The sequence below is a fragment of the Lissotriton vulgaris genome, chromosome 1_1 (assembly GCF_964263255.1).
Source record: "Lissotriton vulgaris chromosome 1_1, aLisVul1.2, whole genome shotgun sequence".
Taxonomy (NCBI): domain Eukaryota; kingdom Metazoa; phylum Chordata; class Amphibia; order Caudata; family Salamandridae; genus Lissotriton; species Lissotriton vulgaris.
In genome coordinates this window covers 1,485,647,445-1,485,665,888 of record NC_141685.1, presented here as the reverse complement: position 1 = coordinate 1,485,665,888, position 18,444 = coordinate 1,485,647,445, and positions in this window count along the sequence as shown.

Sequence of the window (18,444 nt, the reverse complement as noted above, 5' to 3'; positions counted from 1 at the left end):
GCTCCTCCTATTTGACCACACCCAATCTGACTAGGCTCCTCCTTAACCCCTCCTCCGCTCTCGGACCCCACCCAATCTGACTAGGCTCCTCCTATACCCCCTCCTCTCTGACTCCACCCATTCTGCTCTGGCTCTTCCCATACCCCTCTGACCCCACCCATTCTGCCCAGGCTCCTCCTATACCCCTCTTATTTGACCCCAATCTGACTAGGCTCCTCCTAAGCCCCTCCTCTGCTGTCTGACCCCACCCATTCTGACTAAGCTCCTCCTAAACCCCTCCTCTGCTGTCTGACCCCACCCATTCTGCCCAGGCTCCTCCTATACCCCCTCCTCTCTGACTCCACCCATTCTGCCCAGGCTCCTCCTATTTGACCCCACCCAATCTGACTAGGCTCCTCCTAAGCCCCTCCTCTCTGACTCCACCCATTCTGCCCAGGCTCCTCCCATACCAGTCTGACCCCACCCATTCTGCCCAGGCTCCTCCTATACCCCTCCTATTTGACCCCACCCACTCTGACTTGGCTCCTCCTAAACCCCTCCTCCTCTGCTGTCTGACCCCACCCATTCTGCCCAGGCTCCTCCTATACCCCCCTCCTCTCTGACTCCACCCATTCCGCCCAGGCTCCTCCCATACCTGTCTGACCCCACCCATTCTGCCCAGGCTCCTCCCATACCTGTCTGACCCCACCCATTCTGCCCAGGCTCCTCCTTTACCCCTCCTATTTGACCCCACCCAATCTGACTAGGTTCCTCCTAAGCCCCTCCTCTGCTGTCTGACCCCACCCATTCTGACTAAGCTCCTCCTAAACCCCTCCTCTGCTGTCTGACCCCACCCATTCTGCCCAGGCTCCTCCTATACCCCCTCCTCTCTGACTCCACCCATTCTGCCCAGGCTCCTCCTATTTGACCCCACCCAATCTGACTAGGCTCCTCCTAAGCCCCTCCTCTCTGACTCCACCCATTCTGCCCAGGCTCCTCCCATACCAGTCTGACCCCACCCATTCTGCCCAGGCTCCTCCTATACCCCTCCTATTTGACCCCACCCACTCTGACTTGGCTCCTCCTAAACCCCTCCTCCTCTGCTGTCTGACCCCACCCATTCTGCCCAGGCTCCTCCTATACCCCCCTCCTCTCTGACTCCACCCATTCCGCCCAGGCTCCTCCCATACCTGTCTGACCCCACCCATTCTGCCCAGGCTCCTCCCATACCTGTCTGACCCCACCCATTCTGCCCAGGCTCCTCCTATACCCCTCCTCTATGACCTTAACCATTCTGCCCAGGCTCCTCCTCCTCCTATTTGACCCCACCCAATCTGACTAGGCTCCTCCTAAGCCCCTCCTCTGCTGTCTGACCCCACCCATTCTGCCCAGGCTCCTCCTATTTGACCCCACCCAATCTGACTAGGTTCCTCCTAAGCCCCTCCTCTGCTGTCTGACCCCACCTATTCTGCCCAGGCTCTTCCTATACCCCCTCCTCTCTGACTCCACCCATTCTGCCCAGGCTCCTCCCATACCCGTCTGACCCCACCCAATCTGCCCAGGCTCCTCCTATACCCCTCCTATTTGACCCCACCCAATCTGACTAGGTTCCTCCTAAGCCCCTCCTCTGCTGTCTGGCCCCACCCAACCTTCCCAGGCTCCTCCTATACCCCTCCTCTCTGACCCCACCCAATCTGACTAGGCTCCTCCTAAGCCCCTCCTCTGCTGTCTGACCCCACCCATTCTGCCCAGGCTCCTCCTAAGCCCCTCCTCTGCTGTCTGACCCCACCCATTCTGCCCAGGCTCTTCCTATACCCCCTCCTCTCTGACTCCACCCATTCTGCCCAGGCTCCTCCCATACCCATCTGACCCCACCCATTCTGCCCAGGCTCCTCCTAAGCCCCTCCTATTTGACCCCACCCACTCTGACTTGGCTCCTCCTAAACCCCTCCTCTGCTGTCTGACCCCACCCATTCTGCCCAGGCTCCTCCTATACCCCCCTCCTCTCTGACTCCACCCATTCTGCCCAGGCTCCTCCCATACCCGTCTGACCCCACCCATTCTGCCCAGGCTCCTCCTATACCCCTCCTCCTCTCTGACACCACCCAATCTGACTAGGCTCCTCCTAAGCCCCTCCTCTGCTGTCTGACCCCACCCATTCTGCCCAGGCTCCTCCTATACCCCTCCTCTCTGAACCCACCCAATCTGACTAGGCTCCTCCTAAGCCCCTCCTCTGCTGTCTGACCCCACCCATTCTGCCCAGGCTCTTCCTATTTGACCCCACCCAATCTGACTAGGTTCCTCCTAAGCCCCTCCTCTGCTGTCTGGCCCCACCCAACCTTCCCAGGCTCCTCCTATACCCCTTCTCTCTGACCCCACCCAATCTGACTAGGCTCCTCCTAAGCCCCTCCTCTGCTGTCTGACCCCACCCATTCTGCCCAGGCTCCTCCTATACCCCTCCTCTCTGAACCCACCCAATCTGACTAGGCTCCTCCTAAGCCCCTCCTCTGCTGTCTGACCCCACCCATTCTGCCCAGGCTCTTCCTATTTGACCCCACCCAATCTGACTAGGCTCCTCCTAAGCCCCTCCTCTCTGACTCCACCCATTCTGCCCAGGCTCCTCCTAAGCCCCTCCTCTGCTGTCTGACCCCACCCATTCTGCCCAGGCTCCTCCCATACCAGTCTGACCCCACCCATTCTGCCCAGGCTCCTCCTAAGCCCCTCCTCTGCTGTCTGACCCCACCCATTCTGCCCAGGCTCCTCCTATACCCCCTCCTCTCTGACTCCACCCATTCTGCCCAGGCTCCTCCTATTTGACCCCACCCAATCTGACTAGGCTCCTCCTAAGCCCCTCCTCTCTGACTCCACCCATTCTGCCCAGGCTCCTCCCATACCAGTCTGACCCCACCCATTCTGCCCAGGCTCCTCCTATACCCCTCCTATTTGACCCCACCCACTCTGACTTGGCTCCTCCTAAACCCCTCCTCCTCCTCTGCTGTCTGACCCCACCCATTCTGCCCAGGCTCCTCCTATACCCCCCTCCTCTCTGACTCCACCCATTCCGCCCAGGCTCCTCCCATACCTGTCTGACCCCACCCATTCTGCCCAGGCTCCTCCCATACCTGTCTGACCCCACCCATTCTGCTCAGGCTCCTCCTCCTCCTATTTGACCCCAACCAATCTGACTAGGCTCCTCCTAAGCCCCTCCTCTGCTGTCTGACCCCACCCATTCTGCCCAGGCTCCTCCTATTTGACCCCACCCAATCTGACTAGGTTCCTCCTAAGCCCCTCCTCTGCTGTCTGACCCCAACCATTCTGCCCAGGCTCTTCCTATACCCCCTCCTCTCTGACTCCACCCATTCTGCCCAGGCTCCTCCCATACCCGTCTGACCCCACCCATTCTGCCCAGGCTCCTCCCATACCCGTCTGACCCCACCCATTCTGCCCAGGCTCCTCCTATACCCCTCCTATTTGACCCCACCCAATCTGACTAGGTTCCTCCTAAGCCCCTCCTCTGCTGTCTGACCCCACCCATTCTGCCCAGGCTCTTCCTATACCCCCTCCTCTCTGACTCCTCCCATTCTGCCCAGGCTCCTCCTATTTGACCCCACCCAATCTGACTAGGCTCCTCCTAAGCCCCTCCTCTCTGACTCCACCCATTCTGCCCAGGCTCCTCCCATACCAGTCTGACCCCACCCATTCTGCCCAGGCTCCTCCTATACCCCCCTCCTCTCTGACTCCTCCCATTCTGCCCAGGCTCCTCCTATTTGACCCCACCCAATCTGACTAGGCTCCTCCTATACCCCTCCTCTCTGACCCCACCCAATCTGACTAGGCTCCTCCTAAGCCCCTCCTCCTCTGCTGTCTGACCCCACCCATTCTGCCCAGGCTCTTCCTATACCCCCTCCTCTCTGACTCCACCCATTCTGCCCAGGCTCCTCCCATACCCGTCTGACCCCACCCATTCTGCCCAGGCTCCTCCTATACCCCTCCTATTTGACCCCACCCAATCTGACTTGGCTCCTCCTAAACCCCTCCTCTGCTGTCTGACCCCACCCATTCTGCCCAGGCTCCTCCTATACCCCCTCCTCTCTGACTCCACCCATTCTGCCCAGGCTCCTCCCATACCCCTCCTCTCTGAACCCACCCAATCTGACTAGGCTCCTCCTAAGCCCCTCCTCTGCTGTCTGACCCCACCCATTCTGCCCAGGCTCCTCCCATACCAGTCTGACCCCACCCATTCTGCCCAGGCTCCTCCTATACCCCCCTCCTCTCTGACTCCTCCCATTCTGCCCAGGCTCCTCCTATTTGACCCCACATAATCTGACTAGGCTCCTCCTAAGCCCCTCCTCTGCTGTCTGACCCCACCCATTCTGCCCAGGCTCCTCCTAAGCCCCTCCTCTGCTGTCTGACCCCACCCATTCTGCCCAGGCTCATCCTATACCCCCTCCTCTCTGACTCCACCCATTCTGCCCAGGCTCCTCCCATACCCGTCTGACCGCACCCATTCTGCCCAGGCTCCTCCTATACCCCTCTTATTTGACCCCAATCTGACTAGGCTCCTCCTAAGCCCCTCCTCTGCTGTCTGACCCCACCCATTCTGACTAAGCTCCTCCTAAACCCCTCCTCTGCTGTCTGACCCCACCCATTCTGCCCAGGCTCCTCCTATACCCCCTCCTCTCTGACTCTACCCATTCTGCCCAGGCTCCTCCCATACCCATCTGACCGCACCCATTCTGCCCAGGCTCCTCCTATACCCCTCCTATTTGACCCCACCCACTCTGACTTGGCTCCTCCTAAACCCCACCTCTGCTGTCTGACCCCACCCATTCTGCCCAGGCTCCTCCTATACCCCTCCTCTCTGAACCCACCCAATCTGACTAGGCTCCTCCTAAGCCCCTCCTCTGCTGTCTGACCCCACCCATTCTGCCCAAGCTCCTCCTATTTGACCCCACCCAATCTGACTAGGTTCCTCCTAAGCCCCTCCTCTGCTGTCTGGCCCCACCCAACCTTCCCAGGCTCCTCCTATACCCCTTCTCTCTGACCCCACCCAATCTGACTAGGCTCCTCTTAAGCCCCTCCTCTGCTGTCTGACCCCACCCATTCTGCCCAGGCTCTTCCTATACCCCCCTCCTCTCTGACTCCACCCATTCTGCCCAGGCTCCTCCCATACCCGTCTGACCCCACCCATTCTGCCCAGGCTCCTCCTATACCCCTCCTATTTGACCCCACCCACTCTGACTTGGCTCCTCCTAAACCCCTCCTCTGCTGTGTGACCCCACCCATTCTGCCCAGGCTCCTCCTATACCCCCCTCCTCTCTGACTCCACCCATTCTGCCCAGGCTCCTCCCATACCCGTCTGACCCCACCCATTCTGCCCAGGCTCCTCCTATACCCCTCCTCCTCTCTGACCCCACCCAATCTGACTAGGCTCCTCCTAAGCCCCTCCTCTGCTGTCTGACCCCACCCATTCTGCCCAGGCTCCTCCTATACCCCTCCTCTCTGAACCCACCCAATCTGACTAGGCTCCTCCTAAGCCCCTCCTCTGCTGTCTGACCCCACCCATTCTGCCCAGGCTCTTCCTATTTGACCCCACCCAATCTGACTAGGTTCCTCCTAAGCCCCTCCTCTGCTGTCTGGCCCCACCCAACCTTCCCAGGCTCCTCCTATACCCCTTCTCTCTGACCCCACCCAATCTGACTAGGCTCCTCCTAAGCCCCTCCTCTGCTGTCTGACCCCACCCATTCTGCCCAGGCTCCTCCTATACCCCTCCTCTCTGAACCCACCCAATCAGACTAGGCTCCTCCTAAGCCCCTCCTCTGCTGTCTGACCCCACGCATTCTGCCCAGGCTCTTCCTATTTGACCCCACCCAATCTGACTAGGCTCCTCCTAAGCCCCTCCTCTCTGACTCCACCCATTCTGCCCAGGCTCCTCCCATACCAGTCTGACCCCACCCATTCTGCCCAGGCTCCACATATACCCCTCCTATTTGACCCCACCCACTCTGACTTGGCTCCTCCTAAACCCCTCCTCCTCCTCTGCTGTCTGACCCCACCCATTCTGCCCAGGCTCCTCCTATACCCCCCTCCTCTCTGACTCCACCCATTCCGCCCAGGCTCCTCCCATACCTGTCTGACCCCACCCATTCTGCCCAGGCTCCTCCCATACCTGTCTGACCCCACCCATTCTGCCCAGGCTCCTCCTCCTCCTATTTGACCCCACCCAATCTGACTAGGCTCCTCCTAAGCCCCTCCTCTGCTGTCTGACCCCACCCATTCTGCCCAGGCTCCTCCTATTTGACCCCACCCAATCTGACTAGGCTCCTCCTAAGCCCCTCCTCTGCTGTCTGACCCCAGCCATTCTGCCCAGGCTCTTCCTATACCCCCTCCTCTCTGACTCCACCCATTCTGCCCAGGCTCCTCCCATACCCGTCTGACCCCACCCATTCTGCCCAGGCTCCTCCTATACCCCTCCTATTTGACCCCACCCAATCTGACTAGGTTCCTCCCAAGCCCCTCCTCTGCTGTCTGACCCCACCCATTCTGACTAAGCTCCTCCTAAACCCCTCCTCTGCTGTCTGACCCCACCCATTCTGCCCAGGCTCCTCCTATACCCCCTCCTCTCTGACTCCTCCCATTCTGCCCAGGCTCCTCCTATTTGACCCCACCCAATCTGACTAGGCTCCTCCTAAGCCCCTCCTCTCTGACTCCACCCATTCTGCCCAGGCTCCTCCCATACCAGTCTGACCCCACCCATTCTGCCCAGGCTCCTCCTATACCCCCTCCTCTCTGACTCCTCCCATTCTGCCCAGGCTCCTCCTATTTGACCCCACCCAATCTGACTAGGCTCCTCCTATACCCCTCCTCTCTGACCCCACCCAATCTGACTAGGCTCCTCCTAAGCCCCTCCTCCTCTGCTGTCTGACCCCACCCATTCTGCCCAGGCTCTTCCTATACCCCCTCCTCTCTGACTCCACCCATTCTGCCCAGGCTCCTCCTATACCCCTCCTATTTGACCCCACCCACTCTGACTTGGCTCCTCCTAAACCCCTCCTCTGCTGTCTGACCCCACCCATTCTGCCCAGACTCCTCCTATACCCCCCTCCTCTCTGACTCCACCCAATCTGACTAGGCTCCTCCTAAGCCCCTCCTCTGCTGTCTGACCCCACCCATTCTGCCCAGGCTCCTCCTATACCCCTCCTCTCTGAACCCACCCAATCTGACTAGGCTCCTCCTAAGCCCCTCCTCTGCTGTCTGACCCCACCCATTCTGCCCAGGCTCCTCCCATACCAGTCTGACCCCACCCATTCTGCCCAGGCTCCTCCTATACCCCCCTCCTCTCTGACTCCTCCCATTCTGCCCAGGCTCCTCCTATTTGACCCCACATAATCTGACTAGGCTCCTCCTATACCCCTCCTCTCTGACCCCACCCAATCTGACTAGGCTCCTCCTAAGCCCCTCCTCTGCTGTCTGACCCCACCCATTCTGCCCAGGCTCCTCCTAAGCCCCTCCTCTGCTGTCTGACCCCACCCATTCTGCCCAGGCTCATCCTATACCCCCTCCTCTCTGACTCCACCCATTCTGCCCAGGCTCCTCCCATACCCGTCTGACCGCACCCATTCTGCCCAGGCTCCTCCTATACCCCTCTTATTTGACCCCAATCTGACTAGGCTCCTCCTAAGCCCCTCCTCTGCTGTCTGACCCCACCCATTCTGCCCAGGCTCCTCCTAAGCCCTTCCTCTCTGACCCCACCCATTCTGCCCAGGCTCCTCCTAAGCCCCTCCTCTGCTGTCTGACCCCACCCATTCTGCCCAGGCTCCTCCTATACCCCTCCTCTCTGACCCCACCCAATCTGACTAGGCTCCTCCCATACCCATCTGACCGCACCCATTCTGCCCAGGCTCCTCCTATACCCCTCCTATTTGACCCCACCCACTCTGACTTGGCTCCTCCTAAACCCCTCCTCTGCTGTCTGACCCCACCCATTCTGCCCAGGCTCCTCCTATACCCCTCCTCTCTGACCCCACCCAATCTGACTAGGCTCCTCCTAAGCCCTTCCTCTGCTGTCTGACCCCACCCATTCTGCCCAGGCTCCTCCTAAGCCCCTCCTCTGCTGTCTGACCCCACCCATTCTGCCCAGGCTCCTCCTATACCCCTCCTCTCTGAACCCACCCAATCTGACTAGGCTCCTCCTAAGCCCCTCCTCTGCTGTCTGACCCCACCCATTCTGCCCAAGCTCCTCCTATTTGACCCCACCCAATCTGACTAGGTTCCTCCTAAGCCCCTCCTCTGCTGTCTGGCCCCACCCAACCTTCCCAGGCTCCTCCTATACCCCTTCTCTCTGACCCCACCCAATCTGACTAGGCTCCTCCTAAGCCCCTCCTCTGCTGTCTGACCCCACCCATTCTGCCCAGGCTCCTCCTATACCCCTCCTCTATGACCTTAACCATTCTGCCCAGGCTCCTCCTCCTCCTATTTGACCCCACCCAATCTGACTAGGCTCCTCCTAAGCCCCTCCTCTGCTGTCTGACCCCACCCATTCTGCCCAGGCTCCTCCTATTTGACCCCACCCAATCTGACTAGGTTCCTCCTAAGCCCCTCCTCTGCTGTCTGACCCCACCTATTCTGCCCAGGCTCTTCCTATACCCCCTCCTCTCTGACTCCACCCATTCTGCCCAGTCTCCTCCCATACCCGTCTGACCCCACCCATTCTGCCCAGGCTCCTCCCATACCCGTCTGACCCTACCCATTCTGCCCAGGCTCCTCCTATACCCCTCCTATTTGACCCCACCCAATCTGACTAGGTTCCTCCTAAGCCCCTCCTCTGCTGTCTGACCCCACCCATTCTGACTAAGCTCCTCCTAAACCCCTCCTCTGCTGTCTGACCCCACCCATTCTGCCCAGGCTCCTCCTATACCCCCTCCTCTCTGACTCCTCCCATTCTGCCCAGGCTCCTCCTATTTGACCCCACCCAATCTGACTAGGCTCCTCCTAAGCCCCTCCTCTCTGACTCCACCCATTCTGCCCAGGCTCCTCCTAAGCCCCTCCTCTGCTGTCTGACCCCACCCATTCTGCCCAGGCTCCTCCCATACCAGTCTGACCCCACCCATTCTGCCCAGGCTCCTCCTATACCCCCTCCTCTCTGACTCCTCCCATTCTGCCCAGGCTCCTCCTATTTGACCCCACCCAATCTGACTAGGCTCCTCCTTTACCCCTCCTCTCTGACCCCACCCAATCTGACTAGGCTCCTCCTAAGCCCCTCCTCTGCTGTCTGACCCCACCCATTCTGCCCAGGCTCCTCCTAAGCCCCTCCTCTGCTGTCTGACCCCACCCATTCTGCCCAGGCTCTTCCTATACCCCCTCCTCTCTGACTCCACCCATTCTGCCCAGGCTCCTCCCATACCCGTCTGACCGCACTCAATCTGCCCAGGCTCCTCCTATACCCCTCCTATTTGACCCCACCCAATCTGACTTGGCTCCTCCTAAACCCCTCCTCTGCTGTCTGACCCCACCCATTCTGCCCAGGCTCCTCCTATACCCCCTCCTCTCTGACTCCACCCATTCTGCCCAGGCTCCTCCCATACCCGTCTGACCCCACCCATTCTGCCCAGGCTCCTCCTATACCCCTCCTATTTGACCCCACCCAATCTGACTTGGCTCCTCCTAAACCCCTCCTCTGCTGTCTGACCCCACCCATTCTGCCCAGGCTCCTCCTATACCCCCTCCTCTCTGACTCCACCCATTCTGCCCAGGCTCCTCCCATACCCATCTGACCCCACCCATTCTGCCCAGGCTCCTCCTAAGCCCCTCCTATTTGACCCCACCCACTCTGACTTGGCTCCTCCTAAACCCCTCCTCTGCTGTCTGACCCCACCCATTCTGCCCAGGCTCCTCCTATACCCCCCTCCTCTCTGACTCCACCCATTCTGCCCAGGCTCCTCCCATACCCGTCTGACCCCACCCATTCTGCCCAGGCTCCTCCTATACCCCTCCTCCTCTCTGACACCACCCAATCTGACTAGGCTCCTCCTAAGCCCCTCCTCTGCTGTCTGACCCCACCCATTCTGCCTAGGCTCCTCCTATACCCCTCCTCTCTGAACCCACCCAATCTGACTAGGCTCCTCCTAAGCCCCTCCTCTGCTGTCTGACCCCACCCATTCTGCCCAGGCTCTTCCTATTTGACCCCACCCAATCTGACTAGGTTCCTCCTAAGCCCCTCCTCTGCTGTCTGGCCCCACCCAACCTTCCCAGGCTCCTCCTATACCCCTTCTCTCTGACCCCACCCAATCTGACTAGGCTCCTCCTAAGCCCCTCCTCTGCTGTCTGACCCCACCCATTCTGCCCAGGCTCCTCCTATACCCCTCCTCTCTGAACCCACCCAATCTGACTAGGCTCCTCCTAAGCCCCTCCTCTGCTGTCTGACCCCACCCATTCTGCCCAGGCTCTTCCTATTTGACCCCACCCAATCTGACTAGGCTCCTCCTAAGCCCCTCCTCTCTGACTCCACCCATTCTGCCCAGGCTCCTCCTAAGCCCCTCCTCTGCTGTCTGACCCCACCCATTCTGCCCAGGCTCCTCCCATACCAGTCTGACCCCACCCATTCTGCCCAGGCTCCTCCTAAGCCCCTCCTCTGCTGTCTGACCCCACCCATTCTGCCCAGGCTCCTCCTATACCCCCTCCTCTCTGACTCCACCCATTCTGCCCAGGCTCCTCCTATTTGACCCCACCCAATCTGACTAGGCTCCTCCTAAGCCCCTCCTCTCTGACTCCACCCATTCTGCCCAGGCTCCTCCCATACCAGTCTGACCCCACCCATTCTGCCCAGGCTCCTCCTATACCCCTCCTATTTGACCCCACCCACTCTGACTTGGCTCCTCCTAAACCCCTCCTCCTCCTCTGCTGTCTGACCCCACCCATTCTGCCCAGGCTCCTCCTATACCCCCCTCCTCTCTGACTCCACCCATTCCGCCCAGGCTCCTCCCATACCTGTCTGACCCCACCCATTCTGCCCAGGCTCCTCCCATACCTGTCTGACCCCACCCATTCTGCTCAGGCTCCTCCTCCTCCTATTTGACCCCACCCAATCTGACTAGGCTCCTCCTAAGCCCCTCCTCTGCTGTCTGACCCCACCCATTCTGCCCAGGCTCCTCCTATTTGACCCCACCCAATCTGACTAGGTTCCTCCTAAGCCCCTCCTCTGCTGTCTGACCCCAACCATTCTGCCCAGGCTCTTCCTATACCCCCTCCTCTCTGACTCCACCCATTCTGCCCAGGCTCCTCCCATACCCGTCTGACCCCACCCATTCTGCCCAGGCTCCTCCCATACCCGTCTGACCCCACCCATTCTGCCCAGGCTCCTCCTATACCCCTCCTATTTGACCCCACCCAATCTGACTAGGTTCCTCCTAAGCCCCTCCTCTGCTGTCTGACCCCACCCATTCTGCCCAGGCTCTTCCTATACCCCCTCCTCTCTGACTCCTCCCATTCTGCCCAGGCTCCTCCTATTTGACCCCACCCAATCTGACTAGGCTCCTCCTAAGCCCCTCCTCTCTGACTCCACCCATTCTGCCCAGGCTCCTCCCATACCAGTCTGACCCCACCCATTCTGCCCAGGCTCCTCCTATACCCCCCTCCTCTCTGACTCCTCCCATTCTGCCCAGGCTCCTCCTAATTGACCCCACCCAATCTGACTAGGCTCCTCCTATACCCCTCCTCTCTGACCCCACCCAATCTGACTAGGCTCCTCCTAAGCCCCTCCTCCTCTGCTGTCTGACCCCACCCATTCTGCCCAGGCTCTTCCTATACCCCCTCCTCTCTGACTCCACCCATTCTGCCCAGGCTCCTCCCATACCCGTCTGACCCCACCCATTCTGCCCAGGCTCCTCCTATACCCCTCCTATTTGACCCCACCCAATCTGACTTGGCTCCTCCTAAACCCCTCCTCTGCTGTCTGACCCCACCCATTCTGCCCAGGCTCCTCCTATACCCCCTCCTCTCTGACTCCACCCATTCTGCCCAGGCTCCTCCCATACCCCTCCTCTCTGAACCCACCCAATCTGACTAGGCTCCTCCTAAGCCCCTCCTCTGCTGTCTGACCCCACCCATTCTGCCCAGGCTCCTCCCATACCAGTCTGACCCCACCCATTCTGCCCAGGCTCCTCCTATACCCCCCTCCTCTCTGACTCCTCCCATTCTGCCCAGGCTCCTCCTATTTGACCCCACATAATCTGACTAGGCTCCTCCTAAGCCCCTCCTCTGCTGTCTGACCCCACCCATTCTGCCCAGGCTCCTCCTAAGCCCCTCCTCTGCTGTCTGACCCCACCCATTCTGCCCAGGCTCATCCTATACCCCCTCCTCTCTGACTCCACCCATTCTGCCCAGGCTCCTCCCATACCCGTCTGACCGCACCCATTCTGCCCAGGCTCCTCCTATACCCCTCTTATTTGACCCCAATCTGACTAGGCTCCTCCTAAGCCCCTCCTCTGCTGTCTGACCCCACCCATTCTGACTAAGCTCCTCCTAAACCCCTCCTCTGCTGTCTGACCCCACCCATTCTGCCCAGGCTCCTCCTATACCCCCTCCTCTCTGACTCTACCCATTCTGCCCAGGCTCCTCCCATACCCATCTGACCGCACCCATTCTGCCCAGGCTCCTCCTATACCCCTCCTATTTGACCCCACCCACTCTGACTTGGCTCCTCCTAAACCCCTCCTCTGCTGTCTGACCCCACCCATTCTGCCCAGGCTCCTCCTATACCCCTCCTCTCTGAACCCACCCAATCTGACTAGGCTCCTCCTAAGCCCCTCCTCTGCTGTCTGACCCCACCCATTCTGCCCAAGCTCCTCCTATTTGACCCCACCCAATCTGACTAGGTTCCTCCTAAGCCCCTCCTCTGCTGTCTGGCCCCACCCAACCTTCCCAGGCTCCTCCTATACCCCTTCTCTCTGACCCCACCCAATCTGACTAGGCTCCTCTTAAGCCCCTCCTCTGCTGTCTGACCCCACCCATTCTGCCCAGGCTCTTCCTATACCCCCCTCCTCTCTGACTCCACCCATTCTGCCCAGGCTCCTCCCATACCCGTCTGACCCCACCCATTCTGCCCAGGCTCCTCCTATACCCCTCCTATTTGACCCCACCCACTCTGACTTGGCTCCTCCTAAACCCCTCCTCTGCTGTGTGACCCCACCCATTCTGCCCAGGCTCCTCCTATACCCCCCTCCTCTCTGACTCCACCCATTCTGCCCAGGCTCCTCCCATACCCGTCTGACCCCACCCATTCTGCCCAGGCTCCTCCTATACCCCTCCTCCTCTCTGACCCCACCCAATCTGACTAGGCTCCTCCTAAGCCCCTCCTCTGCTGTCTGACCCCACCCATTCTGCCCAGGCTCCTCCTATACCCCTCCTCTCTGAACCCACCCAATCTGACTAGGCTCCTCCTAAGCCCCTCCTCTGCTGTCTGACCCCACCCATTCTGCCCAGGCTCTTCCTATTTGACCCCACCCAATCTGACTAGGTTCCTCCTAAGCCCCTCCTCTGCTGTCTGGCCCCACCCAACCTTCCCAGGCTCCTCCTATACCCCTTCTCTCTGACCCCACCCAATCTGACTAGGCTCCTCCTAAGCCCCTCCTCTGCTGTCTGACCCCACCCATTCTGCCCAGGCTCCTCCTATACCCCTCCTCTCTGAACCCACCCAATCAGACTAGGCTCCTCCTAAGCCCCTCCTCTGCTGTCTGACCCCACCCATTCTGCCCAGGCTCTTCCTATTTGACCCCACCCAATCTGACTAGGCTCCTCCTAAGCCCCTCCTCTCTGACTCCACCCATTCTGCCCAGGCTCCTCCCATACCAGTCTGACCCCACCCATTCTGCCCAGGCTCCTCATATACCCCTCCTATTTGACCCCACCCACTCTGACTTGGCTCCTCCTAAACCCCTCCTCCTCCTCTGCTGTCTGACCCCACCCATTCTGCCCAGGCTCCTCCTATACCCCCCTCCTCTCTGACTCCACCCATTCCGCCCAGGCTCCTCCCATACCTGTCTGACCCCACCCATTCTGCCCAGGCTCCTCCCATACCTGTCTGACCCCACCCATTCTTCCCAGGCTCCTCCTCCTCCTATTTGACCCCACCCAATCTGACTAGGCTCCTCCTAAGCCCCTCCTCTGCTGTCTGACCCCACCCATTCTGCCCAGGCTCCTCCTATTTGACCCCACCCAATCTGACTAGGCTCCTCCTAAGCCCCTCCTCTGCTGTCTGACCCCAGCCATTCTGCCCAGGCTCTTCCTATACCCCCTCCTCTCTGACTCCACCCATTCTGCCCAGGCTCCTCCCATACCCGTCTGACCCCACCCATTCTGCCCAGGCTCCTCCTATACCCCTCCTATTTGACCCCACCCAATCTGACTAGGTTCCTCCCAAGCCCCTCCTCTGCTGTCTGACCCCACCCATTCTGACTAAGCTCCTCCTAAACCCCTCCTCTGCTGTCTGACCCCACCCATTCTGCCCAGGCTCCTCCTATACCCCCTCCTCTCTGACTCCTCCCATTCTGCCCAGGCTCCTCCTATTTGACCCCACCCAATCTGACTAGGCTCCTCCTAAGCCCCTCCTCTCTGACTCCACCCATTCTGCCCAGGCTCCTCCCATACCAGTCTGACCCCACCCATTCTGCCCAGGCTCCTCCTATACCCCCCTCCTCTCTGACTCCTCCCATTCTGCCCAGGCTCCTCCTATTTGACCCCACCCAATCTGACTAGGCTCCTCCTATACCCCTCCTCTCTGACCCCACCCAATCTGACTAGGCTCCTCCTAAGCCCCTCCTCCTCTGCTGTCTGACCCCACCCATTCTGCCCAGGCTCTTCCTATACCCCCTCCTCTCTGACTCCACCCATTCTGCCCAGGCTCCTCCCATACCCGTCTGACCCCACCCATTCTGCCCAGGCTCCTCCTATACCCCTCCTATTTGACCCCACCCAATCTGACTTGGCTCCTCCTAAACCCCTCCTCTGCTGTCTGACCCCACCCATTCTGCCCAGGCTCCTCCTATACCCCCTCGTCTCTGACTCCACCCATTCTGCCCAGGCTCCTCCTATACCCCTCCTATTTGACCCCACCCAATCTGACTAGGCTCCTCCTAAGCCCCTCCTCTGCTGTCTGACCCCACCCATTCTGCCCAGGCTCTTCCTATTTGACCCCACCCAATCTGACTAGGTTCCTCCTAAACCCCTCCTCTGCTGTCTGACCCCACCCATTCTGCCCAGGCTCCTCCTAAGCCCCTCCTCTCTGACCCCACCCATTCTGCCCAGGTTCCTCCTAAGCCCCTCATCTGCTGTCCCCACCCATTCTGCCCAGGCTCTTCCTATTTGACCCCACCCAATCTGACTAGGTTCCTCCTAAACCCCTCCTCTGCTGTCTGACCCCACCCATTCTGCCCAGGCTCCTCCTATACCCCCTCCTCTCTGACTCCTCCCATTCTGCCCAGGCTCCTCCTATTTGACCCCACCCAATCTGACTAGGCTCCTCCTTTACCCCTCCTCTCTGACCCCACCCAATCTGACTAGGCTCCTCCTAAGCCCCTCCTCTGCTGTCTGACCCCACCCATTCTGCCCAGGCTCCTCCTAAGCCCCTCCTCTGCTGTCTGACCCCACCCATTCTGCCCAGGCTCTTCCTATACCCCCTCCTCTCTGACTCCACCCATTCTGCCCAGGCTCCTCCCATACCCGTCTGACCGCACCCAATCTGCCCAGGCTCCTCCTATACCCCTCCTATTTGACCCCACCCAATCTGACTTGGCTCCTCCTAAACCCCTCCTCTGCTGTCTGACCCCACCCATTCTGCCCAGGCTCCTCCTATACCCCCTCCTCTCTGACTCCACCCATTCTGCCCAGGCTCCTCCCATACCCGTCTGACCCCACCCATTCTGCCCAGGCTCCTCCTATACCCCTCCTATTTGACCCCACCCAATCTGACTTGGCTCCTCCTAAACCCCTCCTCTGCTGTCTGACCCCACCCATTCTGCCCAGGCTCCTCCTATACCCCCTCCTCTCTGACTCCACCCATTCTGCCCAGGCTCCTCCCATACCCATCTGACCCCACCCATTCTGCCCAGGCTCCTCCTAAGCCCCTCCTATTTGACCCCACCCACTCTGACTTGGCTCCTCCTAAACCCCTCCTCTGCTGTCTGACCCCACCCATTCTGCCCAGGCTCCTCCTATACCCCCCTCCTCTCTGACTCCACCCATTCTGCCCAGGCTCCTCCCATACCCGTCTGACCCCACCCATTCTGCCCAGGCTCCTCCTATACCCCTCCTCCTCTCTGACACCACCCAATCTGACTAGGCTCCTCCTAAGCCCCTCCTCTGCTGTCTGACCCCACCCATTCTGCCCAGGCTCCTCCTATACCCCTCCTCTCTGAACCCACCCAATCTGACTAGGCTCCTCCTAAGCCCCTCCTCTGCTGTCTGACCCCACCCATTCTGCCCAGGCTCTTCCTATTTGACCCCACCCAATCTGACTAGGTTCCTCCTAAGCCCCTCCTCTGCTGTCTGGCCCCACCCAACCTTCCCAGGCTCCTCCTATACCCCTTCTCTCTGACCCCACCCAATCTGACTAGGCTCCTCCTAAGCCCCTCCTCTGCTGTCTGACCACACCCATTCTGCCCAGGCTCCTCCTATACCCCTCCTCTCTGAACCCACCCAATCTGACTAGGCTCCTCCTAAGCCCCTCCTCTGCTGTCTGACCCCACCCATTCTGCCCAGGCTCTTCCTATTTGACCCCACCCAATCTGACTAGGCTCCTCCTAAGCCCCTCCTCTCTGACTCCACCCATTCTGCCCAGGCTCCTCCTAAGCCCCTCCTCTGCTGTCTGACCCCACCCATTCTGCCCAGGCTCCTCCCATACCAGTCTGACCCCACCCATTCTGCCCAGGCTCCTCCTAAGCCCCTCCTCTGCTGTCTGACCCCACCCATTCTGCCCAGGCTCCTCCTATACCCCCTCCTCTCTGACTCCACCCATTCTGCCCAGGCTCCTCCTATTTGACCCCACCCAATCTGACTAGGCTCCTCCTAAGCCCCTCCTCTCTGACTCCACCCATTCTGCCCAGGCTCCTCCCATACCAGTCTGACCCCACCCATTCTGCCCAGGCTCCTCCTATACCCCTCCTATTTGACCCCACCCACTCTGACTTGGCTCCTCCTATACCCCCCTCCTCTCTGACTCCACCCATTCCGCCCAGGCTCCTCCCATACCTGTCTGACCCCACCCATTCTGCCCAGGCTCCTCCCATACCTGTCTGACCCCACCCATTCTGCTCAGGCTCCTCCTCCTCCTATTTGACCCCACCCAATCTGACTAGGCTCCTCCTAAGCCCCTCCTCTGCTGTCTGACCCCACCCATTCTGCCCAGGCTCCTCCTATTTGACCCCACCCAATCTGACTAGGTTCCTCCTAAGCCCCTCCTCTGCTGTCTGACCCCAACCATTCTGCCCAGGCTCTTCCTATACCCCCTCCTCTCTGACTCCACCCATTCTGCCCAGGCTCCTCCCATACCCGTCTGACCCCACCCATTCTGCCCAGGCTCCTCCCATACCCGTCTGACCCCACCCATTCTGCCCAGGCTCCTCCTATACCCCTCCTATTTGACCCCACCCAATCTGACTAGGTTCCTCCTAAGCCCCTCCTCTGCTGTCTGACCCCACCCATTCTGCCCAGGCTCTTCCTATACCCCCTCCTCTCTGACTCCTCCCATTCTGCCCAGGCTCCTCCTATTTGACCCCACCCAATCTGACTAGGCTCCTCCTAAGCCCCTCCTCTCTGACTCCACCCATTCTGCCCAGGCTCCTCCCATACCAGTCTGACCCCACCCATTCTGCCCAGGCTCCTCCTATACCCCCCTCCTCTCTGACTCCTCCCATTCTGCCCAGGCTCCTCCTAATTGACCCCACCCAATCTGACTAGGCTCCTCCTATACCCCTCCTCTCTGACCCCACCCAATCTGACTAGGCTCCTCCTAAGCCCCTCCTCCTCTGCTGTCTGACCCCACCCATTCTGCCCAGGCTCTTCCTATACCCCCTCCTCTCTGACTCCACCCATTCTGCCCAGGCTCCTCCCATACCCGTCTGACCCCACCCAATCTGACTTGGCTCCTCCTAAACCCCTCCTCTGCTGTCTGACCCCACCCATTCTGCCCAGGCTCCTCCTATACCCCCTCCTCTCTGACTCCACCCATTCTGCCCAGGCTCCTCCCATACCCCTCCTCTCTGAACCCACCCAATCTGACTAGGCTCCTCCTAAGCCCCTCCTCTGCTGTCTGACCCCACCCATTCTGCCCAGGCTCCTCCCATACCAGTCTGACCCCACCCATTCTGCCCAGGCTCCTCCTATACCCCCCTCCTCTCTGACTCCTCCCATTCTGCCCAGGCTCCTCCTATTTGACCCCACATAATCTGACTAGGCTCCTCCTAAGCCCCTCCT